General features: G+C 33.0%; 1 non-coding gene across 1 annotated transcript; it reads left to right on the top strand.

The window, feature by feature from the left end:
- The first annotated feature begins 11924 nt into the window (after positions 1-11924).
- Positions 11925-12035, top strand: LOC142541204 (small nucleolar RNA R71). The gene has a single exon (XR_012819271.1). It is a non-coding gene; the product is annotated as a small nucleolar RNA R71 (small nucleolar RNA).
- Positions 12036-12441: the final 406 nt, after the last annotated feature.

Consider the following 12441-nt stretch of genomic DNA (forward strand, 5'->3'; position numbering starts at 1 on the left):
CAAACACTTCTAACAGTCTCGTTTTTCTCATTTTCCCTGTTGAAGAGGGCGGTCCAAGAGGCTAGTAACATCGTAGTAGTGGGCTAGTGGCAATGGAGGGGTGGTATTGTTGAGAATAAGCTGATCTTGGCACACCCAAAGAGAATATTCAGGATTCCGAGTTGTTCCATTTGCTACCGTATAAGGTCGGAGGTGGACAGGTTAGAGTGCTGTAGACGAAAGCAACAAGGTCATAGCCAACAAAGAGGGTATTAAATTGCATGTCCCAGGTGGAATAGTAAGTGTGGTTTTATTAAAGCGGGGATTCAGCGGCCAACATTTATGGTGATGAGATAAGGCACAACACACATGGTCATGAACCGGACTCCGGAACGATCACAGGTTGAGTCTTGATGAGTGGTGTGATCTCGCTGAAATGGGTGAGCTGGGTAAGAAGCTCCAACGGATCGAATCAGTACCATTTCCTTTCACTTCCGACCGAAACGGAAGTTCTAAGCTACCGTCATTCTATAGACCTAACTAGGCTACTCTACGACCCTATAGACCCGAAGCTACCTCAAAGGATAATGGGGCCCCGTTCCCCTCCAAAAAAAAGAAGGGAGCAGTTCCGAAGAAAGGAAGTGGGTTGGTTCCGATTCTTTCTAGAGCAACTCAGCTCTTTTGTCGCGCCCGCTTCGCAGCCTAAGCTGGATAAGGAAGGAGCTCCCCTATGTTGTCAGTCTAAGGCAGCCCGAATCCGACCGAGGTTTAGTAGCGCTTAGCAGCTCTTCTAAGGTAATCCACACCTTAGCCTAAATTGTCTAAGGAATTTGCTCTTCCGAAGGTTCCTTAGAACTCAATAGATTCTTGCTGCCGGCAGCTCAGTGGCTAATTCAACTGCTAAGCGAAAGAGTTGATTACTGAGTTCTTGAAGGAGTTTTTAGTGTTAGGAATTTGAGTGAAGGTAATGTCTTGGATTAACACCTACAAACAAGAAAGTAACTCGTGAATGGGTGCCGGAGGAGTGTCCGGCATAGCCACTCCGATGCTTAAGTCAGCAGGTTGAAGATGAACACAAGCAAATATATGAGAGAGTATATGTGTGCTTGAGAGTTCAAAGATTTCAAATCCTTAAATGAGAAGTATACCTGCTATTTATAGTAGAAAATGAGGTAGGTACCTCGATTCCAGTGCAACCTACTAAGTATGGCAAGTCGGTTGCCCATACTATAGCTTCTGATGACTTCTAGGACACTCCAAGCCCAAGTTGTTCTGACAGATTTAGACAGCTTGTATCAATCATACTCGAGTGTGGTGCAATTCTCGAGGTAGCCCGAGTGGTAAGGTACCCGGGCATATATCTGAGGGCTCGGGCTATCTGGTGATCACCCAGGAAGAGAAGAAGCGCCCAGGTCTTGAGGAAAGTGCCCAACATATTGGCTCTGATCTGGGCTATCCAAGTAATAAACCGGGTCAATGATGACCCGGACCCTTATGGGGTATCACCAATGATCCTGAAATGTATGTGGCAGCAGAGGAAGCTACTGGATAAAGTAATGGATCAAGGGCTCCAGGAGCAAAGAGAGGCGGATAGCACATAAGATATTGATTTACAAAAAGGACATTTTGTCCTAAACTCTTGATCACTCGTCCCTCTCGGCCAACATCAACAATTCCACATAAACCAAAATCAGACTCAACAAGACAAAATCAAAACAGTAGACAGCAAATCAAAAGGACTAGGTCGTTGACTGCATTCAAATAACCATAGCGTTGATTTCTGAGTACTGTAGAAGCAGGACAACTCACGATGCCCCATTCACTGAGTAGCGAAACCCTATTCGCGGCAGTTGAAATGGGCAAAAATTACGTCATCAATCTGAAGCTAAAAATTCTCAGAATTTAACATTACTACCAAAACTTGCCCACACACAAAGCTCGAACAGCAAGGAAAAAATCTAATCTTTCTGAACAAAATCAAAGTATAAAATGAGATTAATCTAGAATAGGAGGGAGAAAGGAAGAGAAAATTTCTGACCTGAAACGTAATTTGCGAAGCGCCTCTTGTTGGTAGTTCTCACTCGAGTTCAATTTTACAAGGACAAAAACGACGTCGTACGCATACGAGTTGCGACATTGTATTGCTCTGGACCTTTGTCCAGGTTGAGTCAGCTTTTAGTTTAACCCCACAAACATTAGCTGGAACGGTCCAGTGAGAGTGTAGAATAATAACACGATTAATTAATTAATAATGTTTTGATTAAAAAAAATATTATTATTTAGAAGAGGTACTATAAATCAATCAATGAATTTATGGAGATCCAATAATATATATTCAACTAAATATCTTATTCTTTTGTTTAATTTAATAAAAGTTTCTATAAAAAGAAACACAAAATTTCCTAATATTTTCAAAGTTCAATGACTTCGATCTAATATATGTTCAAAAATCATATATGATTGATGAGACGTGTAAAAAATGGAAGTATTAGAGTGGTTTTAAGGGTTTCAAGAAAAAAAACATTATCTCAGTTCATGATAAAACAATAGATAATATTATTTTTTTTTATCACAATTATCTTGTAAAGCATTAGTTTATGAAGGGAAAAATTCGGATTTAGTCATCAATATTTCAGCTTATTCGCGATTTAGTCTCTAGTTACCTGAAACAGTCATTTTTAATTAGATTTTTACCGACTTTAGTTCCACTTTCTATTTTACTCCTGATCTTATCGTGTGTGTATATATATATATTTTATAATTCATCGTGCTTCCGTAAAATAAACAAAATTCTATAAAAAAAATTCAAAATTCCGGCCGGTTTTATTTATTAATTTTCATAAACTGCTCCTCACAATCTAACAACATAGTCGCAACTGATGGTTTGTGTAGCATACTCCCTCAACAAGACTTAGCACAATTTTTTTTTATTCCTACCTCAAAGTATTTAGTAATCAATTTAATTTGAAAATAAAACATGAGAGAGACAAATGTATGTGGTTTTATTCAAATATACTAAATATTATTACATTAGTAACTCCTATAGAGGAGGAGATAACTTGTTTAGCTAAAACACAATACACATAAACTGAAATATTAGAATGCTTGTTTTAAGAGAAAATTGAAAATGATGATTGGTGCCTTCAACTTTCTTCTGTTTTGATATACAGGGGTCTATGATAGATTTGAAATCTAGGCTACATTTTTTATGGATAAATTTACATTATTGTTGCAAGTTGTTGTTGCCAGCTACTTGGGAAGTGGTCTAATTTTCATTTTTATGTCACTCTTGGTATTGGTTGAGTGATATTATTGGTGGAGTGATTGAATCACATGCCTTCTTTAAATTTTCGAAAAATCTTACTTTTAAGTGGTCATCGAAGAAAATGTGTTTTCTGTGGTCCTTCGTAGGGATGTAAACGATCCAAACCAAACCAAACATTATCAGGCTTGAATTTGGCTCGTTTAAGATTGTTTGAGAGCTCGAGGTCGATTCGAACTTCTATTATCAGGCTCGAGCTCGGTTTGAAATTACTAAGCTCGAGAAAGGCTCGAGCTCGGCTCTTTAAAAGCTCGTTTATCATGTTAATCAAACCGAGCTCGAGTTTGATTCATTAATAGCTTGTTTACCATGTTTAACAAGTCTGACTTGAGCTCGGCTTGTTTTTTAGCTCGTAAAGCATAGAATTGAGCTCGAGTTTGAGCTTGATTCGAGCTTGTTAAAAATTAAATGTATCTATGATCTAATTTCAAATCAGACATAAAAAAGAAAATTCATTCATAAATAACCAAAACGACAAAATAAAAACTACAAAAAAACATAAACTTAACATATTATTGAATATCCTAAAATAATACATCTAGCATCCAAATAACAAATATTCGTCATACACTGACACTACCATATAAATAACATTGCAATAATTTTATTCCTTTAATACTTCAATTCCTTCAATTGATATCAGTACTAATATTTTTATTTGTCAACTCAATAAATGAGCCAAGTTAGAGCTTACGAGCCACCTAAACGAGTCGAGCTTGAGCTTACAAGCGACATAAACAAGCCGAGCTCGAGCTCGCGAGCCTTTTATCAAACATGTTTGTGAGCTCACGAGCCGAATATTCTTAAGCTTGAGCTTGTTTTGATTAATTTTTCGAGCTCGAAATCGAGCTTGAGCTTGGTTTGATATGATTAACAAATAAACTCAAACGAGTTTTTTATCGAGTTGAGCTCCGAATAGCTCGCAAACGGTTTGGTTCATTTACATCCCTAGTTGTAATGCTCGAAATCAGTACACGTAAACCACATGCATGAAAATTATTAAATTGATAAAATATTTTAATTAAATGATATTGGATGCGTGAATAATATATTTTGAGTGACTAAATGATTAATGGCGTAATTTTGATTGGTTTCATAATTAAAGATTTTCAGACAAATATCGGTGGTTGACCGGGGATGGAGGACCAGATGTTGAAGATTTAAAAGCTAAATTTTTATTTTTAGGTAAAAAATATTTATTTTGAATATTTTAAGAATTTTTTCATTTTTAAGGTCAAAGTAGGATCAAGTAATTTTATGTAATTTATAAGGGATTTTTGGAAATAGATATTTTGAAACATTTTAATTTGAGATATAATGATTTTTTTATTCTTAATGGGCCTAATTAATTATTTAAAAACTAAGGTTAATTAAGCCAATTAATTAAGTTATTAAAAGCCTTTTTGTTTCTTTTTTAATTAAAAATCCTACACACTCACAAATACACACCCATATGCACCGAAACACAAACACCACTTACGTAAAAGTGGAGGAGACGGTCGAGACTTTTAGCTCTTGGGGCAAAGAAGTTTTGAATTTTTTTCTTCTTCGTTCTTCGTTTTTCTTCCTCGTTCTTTCTTCCAACAATGATCACCCAAATCCCTCGCATCCCAAGGTGAATTTTTGTTGGGGTTTTGACAAGAAAAAAGGTATAAAAAAAATAAATCATCCTCTGTTCGTCAAAAAGAAATCGTCCTCCGTTCGTCACCGACTTTTACCGCTTTGGTATTCATTTTTCGAGCGTTTTAAACGCAAATGCACATTTCTAAACATTCTTTTTGCACCATTCAAATCATATTATGTGTGTTTAATCATGTTTGCATGAAAAATATGAAACCCTCCTTATATTTTCGTTTTATGGCATATACATGATAAAACTTGAGTTTTCATGCTTTTAAATTCATGGTATTGATTCACAAAAGGGCTGCCAAGGTAGGACTATTAGATGGGACATTTTTCAGTACGTTTAAGGGTCCATAGAGGCATGGATAAGGGCTGGACAAGATGGGGAAATAGGCTGAACGAGAAATCGGGTTTCAAAACTAGCTAGGATGCAGTTTCGGTTCCTAGAAGGGCACAGCTGCAGGCTTCTGTTGGTACATGTCCAGAGGTCCTAAGAGGGTTTAGTCATGGTCCTAGATGGGTCGAGGGAAGGCTGGTGCAAGGAGGAAGGTTGTAGGTTTGAAGCTTAGTCGCGCTAGCCTTGTAGAGAACGGGTTTGGCGTGGGTTTATGGTTGCAAGTGCATGAGCTGTAGAGGCTGGTCCAGCAGCTTGTTAAGGGTTCGGTCTAGGTCCTAGGAAGGTTGGTCAGGGTCTGGTCTACTCGGTTAGGGCCTAGGGTCGAAGGAATTTATGGTTGGATGAGGTTAGGCTTGATCATAGGTCTTAAATGTCTTGAATTGGGTTGTATAAGGTATGGTTAGATGTTAATAGGCTATGGTTCAAGTTTGGTAAGTTTTGGTTAACTTTTGAGTCGATACGGGTTAAAGCCGGCATATACGGTGCAGTTTTAAAACGAAGTGAGAAATTAGTTGTGGATGTTAATTTTACGTCTAATAAATGTTTATGGATGTATTTTAAGGTGTCATGTTAAGTTTAAGAATGAAAAGTTTAGGTTTAAAATTTGGGAAGAAAATATTAAGCTTTGAATTTATTCGGGTTAAAAACGTTTCATGGTTTAGTCATTAAGTTATTAAATCGAAAGTCTTGGGTTTACATCTAAGAAAATTATTAGAAGTCAAATTTAAGCTTATATGATAATATGAGATAGGCTCGAGTCAATAAAGATAAGAGAAAGTCAAAATCAAGGATTTTGGAGTCTAGGAGTAAAATGATCATTTTGCGTCTCAGATAGTACGAAAGGCTTGACATCTCCCCAAAGAATCATAATACAAGCTAAATGATATTTTAAAACGTTGAAATTTTATTATTTATGTTAAAGCTGTAGGATTTTTCTTGTTAAAATGCTATTTTATGAAATTGGAAAGGACATGATATTTTATGAATAAAAAAAGAAAATATTTTGAAGGATGCGAATTGACTGTGACAAACATGATATGATATGATATGATTGAGAATATCGTGAGCGAGAAGTCCCCACAGGGAGCCTGTCTATGAGAGAAGGTCCCAGAGGGAGTCTGACGATCGTATTTCCATTTACGGCGGTGCCTAGTGCCCGTCACTAGCCCAACTGGTAATAACACGTTAAGAATCTAGGTACTTATGCCTGAAGGTCCTGGGTTCAAGTGTTGGGGGAGGCGAAAGAAACCACTTTCCAGGGGTGAGATATTCTATGAGTGGTGGTGCACGGGCATAGGCTAGGGCTCATGCTGGACTATCCTAACGACCCATGACCAGTAGTGGTGTATGGGTATGTGTTGGAACATTTCATGTTCGCAATCTTAATTTTGATGTTAACCAAAGGCTCTTTACTCAGACCATTCTTAATGAATAAAATTTTATCTTCTCTATTCATTGATGTCATTCCAACATTTTTGTATTTTCCCTTACAAGTCCACCTTGCACATTTATGACATCAACCTATACGTTTAGCTCTTCGCTTTTTGGAATATGTGCTTTTACCAAATCCTGGCATATGTCTTATTATTAATTCACTTGCTTCCCCAACCAATCGGACTTTTGCTTCAATTATCAAACGGACATCATTCGGTATGCCATATGACATCATCAACCTTAGCCGCTCACATCTAGCTTTATAAATTTTTTTCAACTCATTATCAGGTAAACAAGCAAAATATTTACGAAGATTCATAATACACGCATCCATATTATTATTATTATTATTATTATTATATATTTCAATTATTTTGGGAAAACTGAAGAAACCGACTTAAATAGTCACGGAGTACCGTTATCCGCCACTTAACTGGGAAATGAACTAGAATCTGCAAAACAAAATGAAAATATCAAACAACTATTGTGGATCATATAAAGGCATAAACTCATTATTAAGAATTTCATTTTCTATAAAAGGCTTAAGTCTTTGCACATTAACTTTAAACACGTCATTATTTTTAGGATTTTCAATATCAACAGCACCATGAGGATAAACAAATTTGACTATAAATGGTCCTGACAACTTCGATCTTAGTTTACCTGAAAATAAATGCAAACGAGAATTATAAAGCAAAAATTTTTGTCCAATTTCAAATGAATTTCTCATAATATTTTTATCATGAAAGGCTTTAGTTTTATTTTTATAAATCTTTGAATTTTCATATGCATCATTTCTTAATTCTTCAAGTTCATTTATTTGCAATTTTCTTAATTTAGATGCATCATCTAAATTAATATTAAATGCTTTAATTGCCCAATAAGCTTTATGTTCAAGTTCAACCGGTAAATGACGATGCTTACCAAAAACTAACCTATATGGTGACATCCCTAATGATGTTTTAAATGCAGTTCTATATGCCCATAATGCATCAGTTAATCTTAAAGATCAATCTTTTCGATTTGGATTAACTGTTTTTTCTAAAATTTGTTTTATTTCTCTATTTGCAAGTTCAACTTGACCATTAATTTGAGGATGATATGAGGTAGAAACTTTATGTGTAATGCCATATTTTCTTAACAAAGAAGAAAATGATTTATTTATAAAATGACTTCCCCCATCACTAATTATTGCTCTAGGTATTCCAAATCGGCTAAAAATATTTTCTTTTAAAAATTTTATAACAACTTTATGATCATTAGTTCTACATGCAATTGCTTCAATCCATTTTGAAACATAATCAACAGCGACTAAAATGTACGTATATCCAAAAGATAATGGAAATGGACCCATAAAATCTACCCCCCAACTATCAAATATTTCAGTAATTATGATTGGATTTAAAGGCATCATGTTTCGTTTTGAAATTGATCCCATCTTCTGACAGTTTTCACAATATTTGCAAAATAAATGCGTATCTTTGAATAAAGACGGCCAATAAAATCCACATTGTAAGATTTTTGTAGCTGTTTTATTGGATGAAAAATGACCTCCACATGCTTTAGAATGACAAAATTTAATAACATTACTTACTTCATTGTCGGGTATGCATCGTCGAAAAATTTAGTCAGGACAATACTTAAATAAGTAAGGATCATCCCAATAAAATTTTTTAACTTCTAACAAGAATTTATTCTTATCCTGTGAATTCCAATGAGAAGACATTTTATTTGTCACAAGAAAATTTACAATGTTAGCAAACCAGGGCATAATAGTAGCATAAAACAACTGATCATCTGGAAAATTTTCATTTATTGGTATTTCATTATGAGATGATTCAGTCATTATTCTAGATAAATGATCGGCTACAACATTTTCTTTTCCTTTTTTTATCTTTAATTATAATATCAAATTCTTGTAACAATAAAATCCACCGTATTAATCTTGGCTTAGCATCTTCTTTATTTGATAAATATTTTATGGTAGAATGATCGGTGTAAACAATAGTAGTAGAACCAATTAAATAAGATCAAAACTTATCTAATGCAAATACTACTGAAAGTAATTCTTTTTCAGTAGTTGAATAATTTATTTGGGCACTATTTAAGGTTCTACTAGCATAATAGATTGCATTAGGTTTTTCTTCTTTTCTTTGTCCTAACACAGCTCCTATAGCATAATCACTTGCATCACACATTAATTCAAATGGTAAAGACCAATCTGGAGGTTGTAAAATAGGTGATGTAACTAAAAGATTAACAATTTTTTTAAAAGCATTTTCACATTTCCGAGTCCATTCAAATTGTGTTTCTTTTGTTAAAAGATTTGAAATTGGTTTAGATATTATGCTGAAATTTTTTATAAACCTTCTATAAAATCCTGCATGACCCAAGAATGAACGAACTTCTTTGACCGTTTTTGGTGATATTAAATTAGCAATAACATCAACTTTGGCTTTATCAACTTCAATTCCTTTTTCAGATATCACATGTCCCAAAACAATCCCAGATTTAACCATATAATGACATTTTTCCCAATTTAAAACAAGATTTTTTTCTTCACATCTTTTTAATACTTCTTCTAGATTTTTAAGACAATTTTCAAATGAGTTTCCAAAAACAGTTATATCATCCATAAAAAATTCTACATATTCTTCAATCATATCACTGAAAATACTTAACATGCATCTTTGAAAAGTAGCCGGAACATTACATAAACCAAATGACATTCTTTTAAATGCAAAAGTTTTAAAGGACAAGTAAAAGTAGTTTTTTCTTGATCTTCTAATGATATAGGTATTTGATAATACCCCGAATACCCATCAAGAAAACAGTAATAAGAATTTCCTGCTACTTTTCTAGAATTTGATCTAAAAATGGTAGTGGGAAATAATCTTTTCTAGTTACATCATTTAATTTTCTATAATCAATACACATACGCCAACTAGATGGAATCCTAGCTTGTAATAACTCTCCATTTTCATTTTTTATAACAGTGATGCCGGACTTTTTAGGTACTACTTGTGTTGGACTTACCCATTTATTATCTGAAATTGGATAGATAATTCCAGCGTCTAATAGTTTTAATACTTCATTCTTAACAACTTCCTTCATATGTGGATTTAACCTTCTTTGTGATTGTTGATATGTTTTAGCATTTTCTTCCAAGTGAATTTTATGTGTACAAATTAAAGGATTCATACCTTTTATATCTTTCAAAGTCCATCCAATTGCATTTTTATATTTTTTAAGTAATTTAATCAAACCTTCTTCTTGATTTGGCAAAAGAGTGGAAGAAATCAAAACAGGAAATGTTTTATTTTCACCAAGAAATACATATTTCAATTCTAATGGTAAAACTTTTAATTCAAGTTTTGTATTATCATCTTCTTTAAAATTATTTTTAGACTCAAAACTTTCTATTGAAAAAACTTCAGATTGTTGATTAAATTTTCTTCTTGTATATTTTCTTCCACAATTGTTTCAATTTCATTATCATATTCATTTTCATTAATACTTGGTTGTTTACATAAATTGAACACATTAAGTTCTAGAGTCATATTTCCAAAAGACAATTTCATTATTCAATTTCGACAATTAATTAAAGCATTTGAAGTTGCTAGAAATGGTCGTCCCAATATTACTGGAATTTCATTATGTACTTCTATTGGTTGTGTATCCAAAACAATAAAATCTACAGGATATATGAATTTATCAACTTGAACCAACACATCTTCTACAATACCTCAGGTATTTTGATTGACCTATCCGCCAGTAAGAGAGTAACAGAAGTGTGTTTTAAGTCTCTTAAATTAATTTTTTCATAAACTGAATAAGGAAGTAAATTCACACTTGCTCCCACATCCAACAAAGCTTTTTTTAATTTTATTTTCTCCAATAATACATGAAATTGTTGGACAACCAGGATCTTTATATTTTAAACTAGAATTATTTTGAAGAATAGAACTTACTTGTTCAGCCAAGAATGTTTTTTTCTTCACATGCAATTTTCTCTTTACAGTACATAAGTCTTTTAAAAATTTTGCATAAGAAGGTACTTGTTTAATAGCATCTAATAATGGAATATTTATCTTCACTTGTTTAAAAACTTCATAGATATTAGAATAACTTTTTTGTTTTTTATGATTTGTTAATGCATGAGGAAATGGTGGAGGTTTATTTGACTTATTTACTATTTCAGATGATTTATCATTCACCATATTATTCTTAAAATTTAAGGTATCATCATTCTCAAAAGTATCAGGATTATCATCCTTACTCTTTGATTTTAAATGATCCTTGTTTTCATTACTATATAGATCATTAACTATTTTACCACTTCTAAGGGTAATAACAGATTTTATTTGATCAATTTTTTCATTTTTAATTCTTGATTTTGATTTTTAGGATTAGGTTGAGGTTGAGATGGAAATTTTCCTTTTTCATGAATATTAAGTGCATATGCAAATTTTGCAATAGTTTCTTTCAAATCACTCATAGATTGACTGTTTTGAATATTGATAGACTCTTGCTTTTGGATAAATGCATGAATTACATCTTCAAAGTTTTTTCTTGGAGGTGTAACATAAGGAATATAACCTTGATGATTTTGGTTATTTTGAAAATATTGTTGTGACGGTTGCGCATTATTATCATTCCTCCAACTAAGATTAGGATGATTTTTCCATCCAAGATTATATGATGGTAAAAAAGGATCTAGTATTGGTTTTTTATAATTGTTAACATAATTTGCTTGTTCATGAAGACATTCTTTAAATGAAGGTAATGTTGGACAATCTTTTGTAGCATGATCATGTGTATCACATATATGACAAACAATTTCTTGAATACTTTTTAATTGACCACTCTTTTTCATTTCTAATGACTCAATTTTTCTTGCTAAAGATGCAAGTTTAGCTTGAATATCTATATCATCTTTAAGATTATAGATACCACCCCCATTTGTTGAATTATTGTTTTTAGTTGTTGGTGGTTCTATTGTGCCTATATTATCCCAATTTTGAGCATTTTCTGCTAATGAATCCCAAATATTCCATAGCTTCATTAGGGTTTTTATCTTCAAAAGTTTCATTACACATGAATTCTATCATTTGCCTATCTTTAGGTATTAGACCTTCATAAAAGTGAGAATCAATTCTCCATGTTTCAAAACCATGATGTGGGCATGTATTAAGTAATTCTTTATATCTATCCCAACATTGATAAAACGTTTCTCCTTGTTTTTGAGAAAAAGTTGTAATTTGTCTTTTAAAAGAGTTTGTTCTATGGGAAGGGAAAAACTTTTTGAGAAATTATTGTTGCATTTCTTCCCATGATCTTATTGAACTTGATCTTAAATTTTGTAGCCATGTTTTAGCTTTATCTTTTAAAGAAAAATGGAAAAGCTTTAATCGAACTATATCTATGCTACAATTTTGATCATTATAAGTGTTACAAACTTCCTCAAATTCTCTTAGATGCAAATATGGATTTTCAGAATCTAAGCCATGAAAATTTGGTAAAAGTTGATTAATCTGAGGTTTGAAGTTAAAATTAGATGCATCAGGAGGAAAACTAAACAAGATGGGGCACTAGTTCTAATAGGGTTCATATGGTGCCTAAGTGTTCTTAATTGATCATGTTCTTGATTATTATTATTATTATTATTATTATTATTATTATTATT

This window comes from Primulina tabacum, chromosome 3, assembly GCF_025594145.1.
Source record: "Primulina tabacum isolate GXHZ01 chromosome 3, ASM2559414v2, whole genome shotgun sequence".
In the NCBI taxonomy this organism is placed as follows: domain Eukaryota; kingdom Viridiplantae; phylum Streptophyta; class Magnoliopsida; order Lamiales; family Gesneriaceae; genus Primulina; species Primulina tabacum.